This window comes from Struthio camelus, chromosome 2 (genome assembly GCF_040807025.1).
Source record: "Struthio camelus isolate bStrCam1 chromosome 2, bStrCam1.hap1, whole genome shotgun sequence".
NCBI lineage: Eukaryota > Metazoa > Chordata > Aves > Struthioniformes > Struthionidae > Struthio > Struthio camelus.
Window position 1 is genome coordinate 98,407,793 of NC_090943.1, and position 19,023 is coordinate 98,426,815.

The 19,023-nt window shown below is 42.1% G+C and overlaps 1 long non-coding RNA gene across 1 annotated transcript in view; it reads right to left on the reverse strand.

The window, feature by feature from the left end:
• Positions 1-859: 859 nt before the first annotated feature.
• The window catches only part of LOC104153081 (uncharacterized), a 59,708-nt gene continuing 41,544 nt past the window's right edge, over positions 860-19,023 (reverse strand). The window contains exons 9-11 of the long non-coding RNA XR_011139053.1: positions 13,510-13,584; positions 11,071-11,100; positions 860-10,541 (exon numbers count right to left, since the gene is read on the reverse strand). This is a non-coding gene — a long non-coding RNA (uncharacterized lncRNA). The remainder of the gene's footprint in view (positions 10,542-11,070; positions 11,101-13,509; positions 13,585-19,023) is intronic.

Sequence of the window (19,023 nt, forward strand, 5' to 3'; positions counted from 1 at the left end):
TCCTCTGTGTCTGGACCCCTGTAAACGTAGGCTAAACATAAGACTAGATTTAACTGAAAAGGTCAGCCACAAGGCTATTTGCACTTACTGAGCTAAAAATCAATTTCTGAACCAAGTTAAACTGCAACGATTAGACATATAATCAAGACCCCAGTGCAAGTTTTTCACAGGAGCTCTACGGTAATAGGTTGTGGGAGCCTTTCTATTCACATCAAAGAGTTTTGGATAAGGCTGTTAGGACCCACTTCTGCTCACAGTTAGGTCAATACAGATAGAAAATCTCGGTTCAGCACCTCCTTCTGCACAAAAGCATTCACAGATGTCAATAGCAGAAATAATTACATACTCTCATGAACTATTTCAAAGTGTACTGTCATTTAAAAACAACTACCTCTAACACATGCAAAGTAAATAATGACAACGCAAAATTAAGTAAATAATTCTGTTAAAGAATTTGCTGCTGTTGTGTAAACAAGTGAAGATAACATATAATACATGCTCTGGACTGGGAACATTTGCTACTATAGGTTTTCAAAGTACTCTTGAACAATTGGACTCTAACCTGGTGGACACCTCTACATCCTGGCCCAGTGTAGATGTTTAATAACAAAAACCACATGCTCAGTGCACACAGTGCTTACTGGTCAATGTCCTGTATGCAGAAAAATATTTTCTGTACTAATTGGCAAGGACAGCTGTTAATCCACCATAGAACAGCTCCCTTACAGACTTCAGCAAAATCCACTTAGCTTTGAGACAGACATACTTCAGAAAGTATTTGTCCTCTTTGCCTTTGGATTGAGAGAGACAGAGAAGGAGAAAAAAAGAGGAGAGACAGAAATATTAGAAGTATAGCAGGGTTTTAGTAAAATTTCAAAAATCTGGTAAGAATGTGAGAGAAGCCACAGGCTCTGCGCTAAGGAGAAAACTTGTGCATCACAACACAGCCTCCTTAGTTTTGAGCTGGTCACCTCTGAAAACAAGGGTCTGGCAATTAAAACCTTGATACACCAAGTCATTTTAATTTATTTAAATATGCACTTAAAGATACATGCAAAGCATTTTGCTCAAACATTTTGAAGAATATGATCCTTAAGCAAGATTAACAAGTCTTTAATAACACTTGTGTTATGAAACGTCATTATGATCAGGCAGTAAATCAATAGTACAGTGGTATGTGCCGAAGATCACAAGGGCCATATTTTGTGGAACAAAAGAAAGGCTAAGCTCCTTGTCTTTTATGACAGTGACACGTTATATATATCTACACCTTCCACATGATGGCTTTTTTGGTACCTCTAGTCATCCATGAGGCCATCTATCTGCATCATAAGGGGTGAAGGAAAGGGATGCTGATTTTTTCTCTGATTCACAGAACCTTTAAAGTAGGTTAAAGGCAGGATGTATCACTGCTGAATGGCTGCTTATCTCACTTCACTGTCTTATTTCATTTTGTTCCCTTCCCCACCCCATTAGAGTCTCATCACGCTTCTCCTGCATGTTTGCAATAAGCAGCACTGCTGCAGGTGCTCTTCTCCTCACATCCCTTGCACCAGTAATATTCGAGCCTTGCAGCAAGGCAACTCAGAGCACTAAAAAGGCAGGTAAGTCCTTGCAAAAAACAACACATGGTTTTCTCCTGGCTCAGAGCTGTGAACGTCATTGAAGGGTCAGCTACGTCCATGCCACTACAGGGAGAGGAATCAGCAGCCAGGGCCAGCGAATGGGGGAGAGAGCAGGAACACAGCCGCAGAGATTGAGCCTAAACTGAAGCAGTCAGAGAGATGGTCCAGCAAGTGAAACATTACGTGCGTTCCCCTGCCTGGCCTAGGCTACATTAGCACACGTGGGGCCCACATTTACCACTTCTTTTGAGCACCTTTGCATTAACACTAAAAACATATCCCGGCGGACATCGGGACTTGAGATGAAGGAGGTGAGAGGGGAAATAAGTCACCTTGCCTTTCCACTCCCCTTGTTCCTCCCTCCTCCCACATACTCCCCGCACAGCTCTGAAACACTTCGTGATTTGAATGCTGTCGATCTCCTTATGGGAGAAATATATTTATAGAAACCCCATTTCTGTGGCTGAACCCTTTCATGATACCAGCTGTCTGAGGACGTGAAGTTGATAAAATAAAGCATAGTCCAAGAAAAAAGGTCAAAATTATCTGCTGCCAATCATGAGAATTACAACTTCATTGACTTCCATGGAGCAGTGCCAATTTACACCAGCAGAGACTTGGACCTGGTGACTGGATACTGACATAAATAATTAGGCAGCAGATGTTGTTTGGACAAGAAGACATTCCTCTGCAAGAAAGATTTTGCTAGAAAGGGTTAATGCCTTCTCCTTTGAAATAAGGTGTGGCAGCTGCAGATGACGTCAGATTTTCTGCCACACTGGTTTATATCAACAAGCAGGAAGCATCCAGGAAAGACCAAGCACTGTTTGAGGCCATAAGGAAAGGAATGGTCAGAGGTATCAAAATACATGATATCATGAGAGATTTCTTCATCATATGGTTGCATTTAGAACAGGAATATCTTCAGTTTGTTAGAGGAACGTCACAAGAAGATGTATCTCGCAACAGAGCAAAAGAACCAAAAGTTCAGGCACCTTTTCGGTGGTCAACTCACAAGAATCATGCACACCTCACGTATACATGTGAGAGACTCCTACTTTCAGTTAAAGATAGCAGTCCAGGAAGATTCTATGGCAAGTAACTGAAGGATTCATATCGCTATATTCTGGCACTACGCAGCAAAGCTGAGGAAAGTGGGTTAATCAAAATTCATATGTCATTTCCATATCCTCTGCATGTCTACAAGACTGTTTATTCTCACCATCTGAAAGAGATTCTCACCATCTGAAAGAGATATTAATTGCTGCTCTTGGTTGGTGAGAATAAACACTACAAGAGATCAAGTTCCCTAGTGAAGCCTTCTCAGTTTTGCTTTTTAAAACTCAAAGGAACAGCTTGAAAGGACTGCTTTTATCTGCACAGAAATTGGCTTAAGATGCAAGTCTAGAGTTAAGTCCATTACCACTTGATCACCAATATTATTGCTGACAAACACCGGAGCAGTGTTGTAGCCCTCTTTCCTCCAGCCACAAAGCAGCAAGAAGATTTTGGCCATAGGTTAGATGAAGTTGATCTGCATGAAATAATTGCTCATCTTCATCCCTTGTACCAGTATTGTGGCTGCTGACATGATCAGGAGTGGGTAGGATCCCAAAACAGGACCTTTCACATACAGGAGACACAGTATGGAAACACTGCATATGTCTGACCATCAGTACTTCCACACTGATGCTGCATTAATGATGAGATGAGGTCCAACAAAGGTTGTGCTGTTGTGTTCTTCCCATAGCCAGGCTGCAGATTGTTTATCCCTCAGCATATCTCCTGCAAGCATAACATCTTATAATAAAGAGCACGCAGTTTGGCCATGATTTCTTCTGTGGTAGCTGAGAGCATAGCGACATTTGTGGATAACGCCATTAGCACCAGGCCAGAGCTACATAGTGCTGATGACTGGTTTGACTTTGGCATCAGTAGGTGTGTTTTTAATTCCTAGGTGCTTAGATTTGTAGGATCCGACAGCAACTGTGATGTGAACACTTCCCCTCTGTTAACATCAGTGCTTTCCAGGCTGCCAGAACTACTATATCTAAAAAACAATAGCCTGTGTTTCAGCTGGACTGGTAACTTTGACTCCTTCACCTCTGGAAACACAAGGCCAGTAAACAACTAGGCAGAACTGGAATGATTTACCCTGATTTACCCACTGTTAGACCCTAGCCTACCTTACAGTGACACTGCACCATGTGCTTTTCATTAAGACACAGGTGGAAATGGTCAGGTTAGTGCGTGGAATAATATACCCACAAATTTCACTGATTCTAAGCAGAGGGCTAGTCTACCAGCATTGTCAACCACCACACCAAAAACTTATTCAACAACTGAACCCTCCTGTTCACTGCAGGGAAAATTAGTGCTCATGCCAAAATTAGAAAGTGTGGAATGAAATGGACTTCCAGGTGCCTTTGACTAAACAAGGGTACTAATCTGTGCCTGCTTCTCAACCATTCCACCAGCCATTAGGAGAAAGGCTGTGCACAACAGGCCCAAAACATTAGGTACTCACTGTGAATATTGCTGCCCTTTCCCAGAAGAAAACAGCTCAAGAGAACCTTTTAGAGGCTGCAGTATTTGTAGCTTAATATATTTCACAAGGATTCAGAAATGAACATAAATATTACTACACACCTACCAGCAGGTGAAAGAAGAGATTGGCCAGCCCTTAAATAACAGGATCTAGTTCAGTAGGACAAAAGAAAAGGGGCTATTCTACTTATACAGTAGGGTAGGGAGGCTCCAGCCAATGGACATCTACAGGCCTTTGAGTTCCTGGAAGAACCACCTAATACTAAAGGTTTTGTCAGAGCTACAGATCAGGCTCATAAGGTTTTCTAAAACAAAGCATTAGCTATAGAAGGGTTGAAAGACATACATTAAAAATAAAAACCACCTATTTTGAAAATTTGGCTAATGTTTGTCTATGAATATAAAAATGTGAAAGTTAGTTGACCACTATTCAAATTAGCTTCTTGAGTTACACATAGTGCAGTAGATTTCAACTAAGCTTAAAGAAAAGGGATTACTGTGGTGTACTTTAAGTCAAAATTCCAGAAGAGGGACCGAGATTACAAATAACGAATTCCTAAAGAGAGACAGTCTGGGGACACTTCTCATTTAACAATATTTCTTTTTTATCTCAACCAGTTACCGAACACTTCAGTTCTCAAGAGATCTGGAGTGATGCAAAAAATCTACCTCTCTTGCAACATCTGTTTACAAAAGCTGTATCTGCTGCAGAGCCATCACAACAAAAAGAAATCGGCCTCAGTGCTAATTTGCTGACCATAAGTGTCACCTGAGGCACAATCTAGACCTGGAGTAGTAAACAGCAATCTGCATAAACATATCCATGCCAAATACCTTAGTAAGGTAAATGGTGTGAAATCAGAAAACATACAAAAGTTACAAGTATCATCCCTTGGGAACTTCTGGGTCGGTCGAGATGTGTACAGATAGAGTAAACAGTGGGGAGCAGCATGAAAGCCATGGTCCCCTCATGCATCTTCCACTTCTTTGTTGCTTTCCACTCCTACCTCCAAGGGCTTCCCCTTTCCAGTCCTTTGGGGGGAACTACACTACGTTCATTTTGTGTAGAGCCCAAATGCTACACTGGTGCTTTACAACGCATCCCTGTTTTCTTGCTTATACCACCTTTCTACTACTGCAAAAATATTAGACACACTTGATGAGGTGGGGAAGTGGAGAAATGGTATTTTGTACCCACCTCTGGCCCACAAGAACTCAATGGGAATGTTGCCACCAACTTTAAGACATCAGGAACAAAACTCTCACTGAGAAATAAAGTTATATTTAGACACAGGTACCTCTGTTAAACTGTCATTGCAATTTGCTGCAATTCTGTTGGATTTATTTCTAGTACAAATACACAGGACAGCTCTATCAAACCCAAATAATGACAACTTAAAAAAAAAAAGAGCAATAAATTCTTAGGCTTTGGGGTAAAGGATAGCACATCACTGATTCACTCATCAGAGCACTGACCCTCTTGCAAAATGCTACAGACTCTGTGGAAATACATCCCACACATATGGATTTTCCCCCCAAAATTTTGACTCTGAAATGATGCCTTGAGAATATGTAATATATTTATCCCTGCATCTTCAAAATAGTGCATGCAACTGCTACTACGGGTGGTGTAAGAATCAGACACTAAATCCTATCCATCACTTGAAAAATGTCACTTCTTAACACCAACCTGACAGCTCAAATGCACAGCCTCCCCTAGAGATATTCTGGCCCATTATACAAACAGATATTTTGAACGTTCACTTCTGAAACTTTTATCCTCACCTCAAGGGCAAGCTGGTGCTTATTTATTATTGCTTAGAGAGCATCACAGGTACTCATGCTGCTTTCTCTTTTTAAGCATAATTCCTTTGTCCCAAGAAATAACCATGTTCAGAGTTGCTCCAGGCCATACAGAAGATGGGCAATTGCCTGAAGGCTGGGAAAGGAGACATGGCATTTCCAGAACCCCTTCCCAACAAGGCTCTGGACTGATGGGCACAGTTACTTAGAGGACTGCAAGGCACAGTGCAATACAATTTATTTTCCCCTCACCCAGTGACACAGCTGGGGCTGTCCCAAGGTGCCTGCAGCCCTACACCCATCAGAGCAATACTACATGCACAGCAAAACTCCAGCCAAGGGCCCCAGAGCAGGGTTAAATATCTGCTGGGGGCAGGGGGGAAGGAGGGAGGAGCAATACCAAATAAAAAGTAGGCTACAGCAAGGGAGAAGGCCTACAACAGTGCAGGATCAGGGGGTAAGTCCTGTTACACACAAATCCTGCATGCTCCTCCATGCTGTTGGTTTTAATTAACATTTTTTAACATACGGAGATATTTACCCCAAAAGAAGGTTAGTGGAGAGGTTACCAGGAACAGCCTCCCTGCCTCTCCCCCATCCCCTTCCCACTCAGGCAAAGGGGCCAGCCCTCCAGCTGGTATAAATCTGCAGTGCACCACTGATTTACACCAGCTGAGCATCTGGCTGCAAGACATTTCTGATTGCGTCCGAAAAGAGTGACGATGGGGCGTGCTGCTTATAAATCTCTCTGGTGAGCTGGGGCTGTGGATCTCACCTGTGTGGCCATATCACCCCATGTGCCTGAGGGAGCCAGCCTGGCCTCCAGCTGCTGTTGCCCAGAAAAAGGCGGCAAGGGGTTCTCCCCAGCCTGGGCAGAGCAGGTGAGGGATGCTCATCACCCATTCCCTCATGCAAAACGGAGGTGGGAGAGAGGAGGGGAAATCCCTGCCCTCTTCCTCCCCCAGCTGGGTGGCAAGGATTAGTTAGCCAGTGTTTATAAAACACTCTGAAGAGGTCAAGTGCATGAGTGATTGATGTCAGCTTCTCAACATCATGCTCTACAGCCGACCGAGGGTTGTTTTTAATTTCTCTAATAAACGGAGAGAACCGTGCCCAGCACCCAGCAGTTGCTTCGTAAGGGCAAGACACTGCCCTGCGCTGGCATCCCCCAGGGATGCAGCACGCACGGCTCGGTTCTCGTGCCAGGCCCACGAGGAGACAGGGTGGCCAGGCCAGCATGTCCCACCACGTCCCCCCAGGCATCACTACCCCCTTAGCCTTTCAGCCATTTATTTTAATGCAAAAGGATTTCTTTTCTGCTGAGCCTGACGGGATTGGTGTGAGCAGGGGAAGGAGCAGTACGGCTTGTCCTGTCACGTCCTCTCAACATCCCACCGCTCAGGCCACGCTCTCAACTGTTTTAGCTCAGATCACATCCACGCTCTTTGTCGGTACGTAGCATTTGCCCACAGGCAAACGACAGTAAGGCGGCTAGCCCATATTAGTGCCTAGCTTTGCACCAACATTTTGCCCAACTTTTGCCTCATTTTTTTCTGAGGAAAGTGATTTCCTTTTTGTCAGGAAAGAAACTTTTCAAAATTGTCACTTGAGTCTTCATATTAGTCAGGCTTCCCAACTGACCTGAATTTCTTTACCTGCTTGTTCTTCGTAGGGAAAATCTTAAATGAAAATATAGATGTATTTCCTTTGTATTTAAAGCCACATTGCCATATTACTTTTAAAGCTGTTTCCCCAAAACATAATTTGATATAATAGAAATCTTTTGCTTGGTGAGCACCATTTTTTTCTGATCTTTCTGCACTTCTGTGATCAACATGATTAGTAAATGATAATACAAGATCACCTATATGACAACACCCACCATCTCTGGAGGGAGGCACAGAAGAAGAGACAGGAAGCCAGCCAGGAACCATCTGCCATTTTCCTCTGCAGGGCAAAGGCAGACGAAAAGGCTCTGATGTGCAAATGTATTAAACTGGGTTTGATTAACCATCCAGCAGCCTTGGCTTCAAGTCTCAGGCCAAGTCGCCCCTCACAATGGCATACAGCTGACACTATGTAAAAATCCAAAATATCTTGGATCTTCTCAGGGTGAGAGCAACACTAAAACAATTTGCTTGGCCTTGGGGAAAACAGTTAGCCTGGCTGGTGCCATAGAAAGCCATGGGATGATGGGGTTCCCTTAGGGACGCAGTCATGGTGGGTGACAGACCCCCCTGTCACAGCCTGGGGACGAAGCTGAGAAAGGAGTCTAATCTGAGTCATAGCTGAACCAAAGGGTGAAGTTGCCTTGATACCCCCTGTCCCAGCAACCCAGGGAAAGGGTCAGTTGGCATTAACTTGTCAAAAATCACACTTTATGCACCCACAGACAGAAGAAATGAGAACAAGAAAAGGTTCAGCTCCATACTGCCAGGGAATACTGCAAAAGGACCAGCCTTTCCTGCAGAGGCCAGAAAGCCGAGGTATCGCCTTCCCTCTGGATCCTAGCATACAGAGGTGCTTATGCACCACCAAATGTGGAATCACAGAACTTACAACACTGCTTTATTTGTCCTCTTTTCTTCTCTCTCCACCACCTGCCCCTCCTACAAAAACAATCACAGAATCACATAGGAGCCAAGGTTGAAAGGGACCTCAGGAGATCATCTAGTCCAACCCCCCCTGCTCAAGCAGGGTTATCTAGAGCACATCGCACAGGATCACGTCCAGGCAGGTTTTGAATATCTCCAGCGAAGGAGACTCCACAACCTCGCTGGCCAACCTGTGCCAGTGCTCAGTCACCCTCATAGTAAGGAAGTTTTTCCTTATGTTCAGATGGAACTTCCTGTGTTTCAGTTTGTGCCCATTGCCTCTCGTCCTATCGCTGGGCACCACCGAGAAGAGTCTGGCACCATCCTCTTGACACCCTCCCTTTAGATATTTGTATGCATTGATGAGATCCTCTCTCAATCTTCTCTTCTCCAGGCTAAACAGTCCCAGCTCCCTCAGCCTTTCTTCGTGAGAGGCAGTCCAGTCCCCTAAAAGGTAACAAGATAGTTGACTGTAAAGGAGACAACAGAATAGCTTCAGCTCTGACCCTGCACCTTCCGAGGTCACTGGAAGTTTTGCCATTGACTTTAATAGACAGAGAATCAGGGTTGCTGTTTGGTGCTTAAGCAATCCCTCTTGAATCATGGCCCTAGACTGCAATTAGTGCTGATTTATTCTGAGTGACTACAGTTCAACACAGACCAGTACTGGTCTGGCTGCCACAATTCATCCTTGAGATTTGCCAGTAAAGGCAACAATTCCTTTGATCTTCCTAATAGAAAAAATTGGAGAGCGTACAATTAGCCTTTTTTTCCCTTGCTATTTGGATATGACTGCAAGTAGTGTGATGGGGAAGCTCTATGCTTTGAACAGAACGCTCCTCAAATCCTGCTAGCCAAATAACAGCAAAGGATTTAAACTCTCCCAACTCCAGTCCCAAACGTGTCAGACACATGTTAAATGGAAAGAGCTTGAAATAGATTAAGAGAGTTTCCCAGGTCATAAAGGATGGAGTCATAGAGGAATTCACAGTATCTGACTGAAAAGCAACTTGCTATCCCGTAGCTCATTTAGTCACGTCTACTAAGGACTGAACCATGACTACAACTGGCTACAACTAGGTTCATAACAGGGTGAGAAAAGAGTGCAAAACTATCCTTCCAGCTCCTTTGACTAGGAGCTTCATATACCCTGGCCTGTTGTTCCAGTTCAACTGGAAAGAAGAGGCATCCAGGACACATATCCTTACATACAAAGGATCCACCGAGACTGTGGTCAGGCTCCCTGCATTGTTGTTATCCTTGAAGGCATTTATTGTGTGCCATTAAGTGTTCTTTCAATCTGTAGACAAGATGTGATTAAATCTGATAGCTGCTCTAATGACACTTCTTTTAGGCTGAACGGAGTGAATGATCCAACCTCCTTTTGAAGCGGGATAGCTGGAAACAGAAGTTACCACCCAAAACAACGGGTTGCAAGGCAAGGTTTGAACAGAAGCTAAGCCACAGGAACAGGGTGGGGGATCTTTGAACAAACTCCCTGTAAATTAGTCTGTCCTCCTGCCTAGCAGTATGGTCATGATTATTTAAAAGAAGGGGAATATCAACCATTACATCTGTACAAACACACAAGCGGAAGCCAAATAGTAAAGACATGAGCAATCAAGACCACACTCTTGGTTTGTTTGTTCAGATATCAACATCCCTTAAATACAGCCCCCATCACTGGCTGTGACTGGCGTGGAGGCTAGCATTCCCGGGGCTATGCAGAAGGTGAGTAGGGCAAGATGGACAAGACCAAATCTCTTTTCTCAGTGATCCCCTACTGTCTCAAAAACAACTTGTGAACTGTTTCAGACCAGGACATAGCAAAATTAGTCTGGGGAAGACAAAGGTCTTACAAACATGCCCCAGTCATCTTTGGTCACTCTGGCATTTTGCTGGATGTTCATCCTGAAGTTCAAGCCAGAAAGCTGCTGGAGGATCCATTCAACCGCAGTCTCTCTCTTTACTTCTGAAAATATCAAAAGAACCAGAATATTACTTGCAAGCAGAAGTGCTTATTGCTTCTTGTGAGCCTTGCAAAGTGTAAGACATACTTTTCCCACCAATAATGATAAAAGGATTTTCATTTGTTTGTTTTAAAGATAAAAAATTTATCCCATAGGGGATTTCTTCTGTGAAGGTTAAAATAATGAGAGACCAGCATTTTTTGAACAATTCACCTAACATGACCCCATTGTTCATGTATTAGCTCTGCTCTTGAACCTAGGGTGCTGGTTAAACATCACACCTCCTGTGAGACTCCCAGTTGCAATGCAAGTATTAACATTTTGTCCATGCTTAGTTATAAAAGAAACAAGCCCAAACAAACCATCAGCATCTCAACTTCAGAATACCCAGTACAGTTTCTTTTAAAAAGCTCCAGGAGGAGACTTCCCTTAACACTCTGAGTGCCTTCAAGTCATTCAGAAATTAACAAGCATAGATAGGGAATATCTTACATTCTGAGCAGCTTAGGATGTGCCTGTGGTCGTACTTACAATATAGAGGGGGTGGCAAACTGTGCCTTCCTGCATAAGAAGACCATGCAAAAAGAAGAAAGAAAAAAAAAAGCTGCAGTGAGTTCAATGACATTATTTCCTCCAGTGGTCAGTCACAGATACCCTAAAATATAAGGAGAAAATTCTGTTTTGTCTTCAGTCATCCATACAGAAGAAAAATCCGTCTCTTCTGCATGTTGCATGTCTCTGCAGTATATCATGCATTAGCATGCATACGCATGAAATACAGTCATAAGATTAATAATAACTATATGTATTTATTGCTACAAATGCAATCTTTCACATTAAGACCTCAAGTCAGTTAATCACTTCTACAAATATTTAAGAACATGCTGAAGCCAATCGAACTTAAGTGTTTTCCCTCACTAGGCCCTCAGTATGTAAGTAGTCACTTCTGTTTGATCAGTTCACAAAACCACGGAAGTAGTGGCTAAGTGAATGTCCTGCAACGCTAGAAACAGGGGAACTCCTTGAAACTGGCAACAGGTCAATTTAAAACAGGTAAGAAAAATACTTTTTTTACACAGCAGGTAATGAATTTCTGGAATCTGTTCCTGCATCGTCTTCTCTACTGCCCCTTGTGGTATGGAAGCAACTCTGCTTACCCATTAATCTTTCCAAAACCTCAGCTATCATCATTTCCTAAACCGGGAAACTCGCACTGCAGAGGGGAAATCTACATTACTGCAGAGAAATGTGGAATGTTGAATCACTAACAGCTACAAAAGATAAACCAAAAGATAGATATAACAACATTTCTGGCCTGCTTAGGGGGAAAAAAACCTAAAAATAACAACAACAACAAACCCTAAAACCAGTTTGCTCTAGTTATGATAATCCAGGCATAACATTTATATGAGAACATAAAATACAGCACACAGCTGTAAGTAAAACAATATGTGTGTTCCTGAATAATGGGAAAATAGCTTGCCAATAAGGATATATTTTGACCAAATGAAAGATGACCTGAAATTGACTCTGGACTAAAAACTCGATTACTTATAAAAATAGGAGGTAGGGGGAAAAAAGGGAGAGGAAGCAGTGGTTGGGAAGAGCTTATGTTATGTGGTATTTGCTGTATTTACTTTGAAAACTTTCCTTTTGATGAATAATAAAAACAATGCCGTAACAATCACCTTCATGCCAAAAAGTAGGATTGGCTAGGGATTTTACAACTAATATGGCTCTATTCACCCAGATTCTCAGTGTCAGAAGGCCACATTTTAAGCTCAAATAGTGGAACTGAAGCAAAAGAGGCTGAATAAAGAATTATTCTGAAGGGGAAGGAAAAAAAAAGATCTTGTGGCATGATTCCTTGAGGGAGTGCTTACCAGCTCTCCAGCCTGTAAATTGCTTCCATGCTAGTGTGCGCAGCAACATGCTAGTGGACCTTGAAAAAGACCCAACACATTTATCAGCTAGTGCATTTATTCCTTTTAATATGCAAGCTGAGCTCAGTGTTCATAAAAGTACTAGGCTGCCAGTCTTGTTGGCTGAAGCAATCTGCTTCCACGGCAGAGTTATTTACCCACTGGGGTCCAAGTCCTCCATGGATAAGGCAGAGCCTCCAGGTATAAGGCAGAAGGGGAGAGGCGGGATTACACAATCCCATGTCACGCTATTGCTGGGAAAGCTTTTTCTGAATACTTACAAAATATTCTGAAAAAGTGCTGTGATGGAGGGCCCTGGAAAATGCCATGGGTGAATGCTAGCATTTGCATCCCCTTGCATACACACAACCACTTAATGCTAGGACTACCCCTACCCTCCTCAAGCACCCTCAGCCCTCATCCCTCAGAGAGAGCAGCTCTAAGGAGTCTCTGTGACTCCCTGGATTCTTGTCGTTCCATTGATGGTCTACGCAATGGCATTTCCTGGACTAGCACTAGCATCATGCGAGAAAATGAGGAGAATCAACTCATTTTACGTCAATTTCAAATTCATTTACAGTTACCTTTCTGTTTTTTTCAATCAATACTTGGATTCTGATTTCATCCCTTTGATTAAACACTATTCTCATCTTTAGCCTTCTTCTTTCCCATATTTGTAATGAAACTTACCACTGTGCTGGTTCTTTCGTCTTCTGAATCCTTCCCCCTCTCTCTCTCCTTCTAAACCATTTCCTTATTTTTAAATATCAGCCTAAAAGCTTTTCTCTCTAATCTCTGAAGAATGCAGTATTAAAATCAATTACAATGCATTTCTGCTTGGCCCAAAGCTGAAGGGCTTCCTTGAAAAATACCTCAGACAAATGCTTTTACAGTGATGAGGGAGCAAAGTTCATTCCTTGTCCCGATTTCCAGCTAATCTGAGCTTACATGAAAGCTCCCCATGATACACAAAGAAATATTTACTAAATGAATTTAAGCAACGTTTCCTGCTTTGCAAAAACAAAGTTAGTGTTTGAGCTAGGCTTACCATCCAATGGGTTTCTGATATACAGTGCTTGTAATGGCATCCTGACAGGTTCCTTCTTCACTTTCTCAGCTGGACCTGTTCACAGGAAATAGGAGGACCAAGATTTATGAACTTAAAGCACCATTTTGTTGCTTTTCATGACTAACTCAAAGAACGTCAAGCAGTGAAGAGCAAAGAATGGAGGAGCAAGTACAGAGTCAACACAAAGAACTGAAGCCGATTAATTTTTCCCTTGGAAATACTAGAGAGAGAATTGCTTTCCCTGAAGAACATAAGTTTTAAACTAAGACACTGCCATTGTTACTGGGATGACTAAAATGTGGAGTGCAACTATTTCCTCTTTAATACAGATCTCAGTCAACAGAGTGTAAAGCCTTCCGAAAGCAATAAGCCAGCAAAAAATCACAGTTATTAATCTGGAATACTTTATCTCTTTCGTCCGGATACATCTATTCGTTGTTCATGTGACTGTTTAAATAAAGCCCTTTTCTGTGTCCTCTTCTTCTTCATCCTGTGTCCCCCTTCTTTGTTCTTTTATTGGTTTATGCTGTAACTTATTGGGTCAAGAAAATCATTCTCATTTTTATTAAAAGTTTCTACAAATAATTAGTCATACATATGTTAAGAGTAATAACTAGAAATAACAATTATTTGCCAAGGTTTGTCTTTTCTTTCAAAGAAAGGGCAGTCACGATTTTTTTGTTTTTAATAATGTGAGTATAGTCTTGTGCACTAAGCAAAGAAAGGTCTTATCAGAAAGAAAACAAATGAGAAGTCTATTGGAACCTTGAATTCAGGTGGAGCTATTTTTTAGAGGGATTTTCCCTCATAATTACTGGTGGGGAGGGGTTCCAAATCATATTCATTTTCAAATCTCTGACAATCCCGTATCACTCAACTTGCTTTTAGGCTTTTAAAATTCAGTTTTATAGGAGGATATAGGATTTCTTTATAATCCATTCCAGAAGTCCACCTGCACGATTCCTTGCAGGAGAGGAATTGATGAGAAGAACCCTTCATTCAGCTACACTGAATCTGCAGTATCTGCAGCCCTAAAAGAACAAACTGACTCGGATGAAAACCTGGTTTTACCTTGCTTGTCCCTGTAGTACACCAGTACGTCTCATGGGGAAGATCTGGATACAGACAAGCACTCAATGCTTGCTTCCAGGGGAACTGCGAGTGTGTCAGAGCGTACTCTCCCCAGTGGAGCATGTCTGTGGCGTATGAGCTTGCAAGGAAGAGCAAGCTGATCTAGCGGCTCCCCACTGTCGACAGGGGTAGGTCCCGCTTCCTCCTCCACTTCGCCTTTGCCCTCAGCTTCCTAGGCACACGCTCCAGCTGGTTACTTTACACTGGCACTAATATACGTGGGCCCTTCCAAGAGCTGCTCTGACTTGCAAGTGCTGCAGACTCTTGGAGAGTTTTATGTCAGATTGGAGGGTGCAAGCATCTCTTGGAATGGGATGGTTGAGTAAGTGAGCTGTGCCGGAAGTGGGAGGACATAACAGCATGGCACATGGGCCAGAGCAGGGAGGAGAAACACAGGGGAGGAGCTGCAGAGGAAGAAGGGGGGAGATGAAGTAGCTCCAGTCTTTGCAAACTCCCTTCGGGGCACCTTGTATCAGGGTGAACACCAAACCCTGCAATGCCTGTACTGGGAGAGGAATGACGCACAAAAAAAGAACTGGTCTTTTTATAGCTGCTCTAATTTGATACATCTTCTTTCCTCCACAGTTTCACTCCCCAGTCTCACAAGTACTTCATGCACTGGATTTCCTTTTTCTCCAGCTCTTTGGCATTCCTGCTCAAACATTCTTTTCAGTGATATTCCCTTTGCTTTTTTTCAAAAAATGCTGAAAAGTAGCACCTAGTTTTCTGCACTATTTAAATCTTCAAGATCTCAACCACTGCTCTTCCTGTCCTGAGCCAGCACGTCTTTCAAACAGATAGTTTAATGAAGTTTGCCATTCAGGTTGTGAATCTTTCTTCTGCCCATCAACAACCTCTGAGGATGTGGACCAATGGTAACTGCAGAGTTACGTTAAAGTAGATCTTTGTCGTTGTGAAAGTAAGTTTCTTTGCTCTCACATCTGCTGCTCTGAAACAAATCTTTTACGCTTCCAAGGATTCCACAGGTAAGCAAGTTTCCATATAGAATGACACAGCATATTGCTTTCTTGCCTTTCTCTTGCCTATCTCTTGCCTTTTTATTATTAATTTCTTTTTAAATACACCATCTTATGACACATACATTGCTGCCACGTTGTGACAAGCTTTTAACTAGTAAGGAAGGAGTTTTCACAACTGTGTTTGTGAAAAGGCTCCAATTTATTTCTCATAAAGATCCTAGGAATAAAAAGCAGATTAATCTTCAGAAGTAAGGTAAATACAAAACTGAGGCACCTCAGAGGAAGATGTTAAAGGCTGACTGGCACAAAAGAGTACTTTCTGGCAAACTTCTGGAAGCTCTAAAAAAAAAAAGGGTCAGCAGTCATCTGCTTAAGTCATGATTCTCCAAGGCAAAAATATTGGCTGGCCAATCCTGTAACTACAATGGACTATTATATGTATGTTCTATAGGCTGAATGCATCAATTATACTCATCATGTGGCTTCTTGAACATGCTTAACTTGCTATTTCTTTTTATTCAATGTGATAGCACATAAATTAATGCAAAGGCATACATGAGAGTATTTTACATCTTCTCTCCTCTGTTTTAAATTTTGAGGATCAGTGATTTCATTACAAATAATTTAAAGGGAAAATTTTTCAGAACTGAAAGGGATTGGGGGGCAAGTCTGTCTCTGAGAGGAGTTCTCTCCATGAAATACGCTTGTGCAGGATGGGAAACAGCTTTGTCAATCAAAATAAAACATCATACTTCCTCTCCTAACAGGAAACGAGAACTCACTGCAATACTGTAGTTTTAATGCAATTTAAAAGAAAAAAATCCAACACCAGATGCTGATCAGAAGACCATTAAATGTTATTACTATATGCTATTTCCCTAAAGAACTCTTATAGTTAAAAATCAAGAATAAAAAGCAGCATATACCTTTTTATAGTGAATATCTTCAGTTGTAGTTCAGTTAAGAGGTCTGACAAGTCAAAAGGCTCATATTTCTCAATAGGCAAGCTGAGATGAGGATGATGATTGCCATGTCTTTATAGGCCTTCTTCCAAGGAGACCTCAACACAGAGCCCCTCACGCTCTTCTTACTTCAGGCAGATGAAACATAGGTTTGCACCACCTCTGCCTTTCTACTATCCTTCCCTAGATACATGTGCTGTTTCACCCTTCACGAAAGACTGAGCGTTGCCCCATTCACACGCAAGCGGCTTCCTGCACCAAAGCAACAGCGACCCACAGTCAATGGGTGGGCTGGACGCACCACTGAGCAGCACTGCTATGCTAGCAGCCCTCCTTGGTTGTCACCGCTCTCCTCCTCCCCTGTTTGACTACAGCAGAAGGAGCCCTCTGTTCCAGCACATGCCACCAGGCTCTACCGGGACGGAGTCACTGTTCAAAACTTGGTTGTGGCAATGCTCTAAGATTTAAAACAGCAATATCGTTTTGGAGTTTTATTCACTGATAGTCAGATACCTTTCTGTGAGAAAGAACCACAGAAGGGATCATTCAGGCTGTGAAGCTGCTGTAAACTGAAATCAAGAGAAAATGGGTTGCTGGCTTTTTGGAGGTTGGAGGGGTTAAGCCAGTGGTTTACCAGAAGTGAGAAACTCCAGAAGCAAAGAAGGACACCCATCAGTCTGAGCCTCTGAAGGCTCAGGCAAAGTTTCTTGCTCTGCCACAGCCTTTTAGGACGCATCACTCAACAGATGTAGTCTTTGGGACTAACGATGTTATATGACAATTCCCCATCTGAAACAGGGACAATGGTACCTCTCCATGTTACACAAACATGAGGATGGATATACTTAAGATTATGTGGCATTCAAAACATAGTGATCACAAAGAAACAGAAGAGCCTTAATAAAATTATTAGGTTTATTTTAGCTCCACATATTCCTAAAAGGGCACTATAGAGCACAAACACTTCAATTCTGAGTTTAGAAGAGACTCTTGAATTCAGGAATACAGATCATCTAGGGCCTCTACAGGATTTTGGGAACTTAAGCAGCAATCATGCTTGATCAGTCTACATTTGTTTTCCTCAGTCTTCAAATAAATATGAAGCACACCGACCCAAGAGTATGCTGTAATTTTTCTCCCACAGTCCCTGGGAAAACAAAGGGTAGTGTGCTGCAGGAAAAGGAAATGCTGAAATCTCTCTAGACTAGGCTAAGGAGGAGCCAGGACTCTTAGCATCTCGTCTAAGCATAAAAACACAGAAGGATGGACAAATACTCCCTTATTAGCAACTGGCAACAACATAGTACATCCAACTAAAATTAGATAGTAAGAAGGGTTACGTGGTGTTGTAGAAGCATCCTACAATGCTTTTAGTGAGGAGGCTGGTGTTCAAACAGTACTAGCTTAATTTACATAGCAGACATCTTTAAGCAGTCAGCTAAGTAACCCAAATGCTACTGTGAGAGTGCTCAGAATCTTCTAGGAAATTAAGCCAAACAGCTACAGCTCCACATCACTAAGGAGTAATTGAACACTTTGATATGATAATTGATTATTGTGCATTGATTAAAGCTAGCAAGAGAGCATACACTTTCCAGATGACTTTCAAATTACAAAGTGACAAACTTCAAAGCTTATTTGGATTCACACACCAAAATACATTTTGCTATTTACAATGTAAAAAAAAAAAAAGTATCCTTGTAAATGAGGCAAGAATTTTAAAACAGTGAACGGTGAAACAGCACAACTTGAAATAAGGAACTAATCAATGCTATCAAAATGGCTTCAATCTGCCCTGAGGACTCAAATCATTTCCAGATGATAACATGGGACTGATTGGATGTCTCTGGCAGCAATTCTTATCAAGGCCTGATTATAACAACTACAATAAGAAGAAAACTTGTTTGGTGCAGGGTTGGTTAGGCAGGTCTGAGGAAATGTGCAAACAGTTACTGATTTCAGTGTAAATCTGCTCTGGTAGCTGTAAGAAAAGGTAGTAACTGCTTTTGGTCATTTCCAGCCATGCTGAAATGCCTTTCATATATTCAGCCAAACAGAAGAATAGTTTAACTTCCTGTTAAGAGCAAACCAATTTGCAGCCACTTGCAATTTGTACCAACTAGCACATCGTCAGCAAAGCATCTTGACTTGCTTCCTGGTTTTAAAAGCCTTTTCAAGCTTTCCTTAATTGCACATTATTTTAATTGCCAAGATTTTACTTCTAGTGCTGTAAGGGAACCATCCAGTTGTTACTATTTTTCTGTATTACCACTCCAGAGAGGAATCAGAACCACGTTTTTCTTGGTATCACTTAAAAAAAAAAAAAAAAGCAAAGAGAGGATCCCTGCTAAAAGAGCTTTATCTAAGTCTGTATAACCAGAGACAACAGGTGGCTGCAACAGCACAAAGGCAGCAGAAAA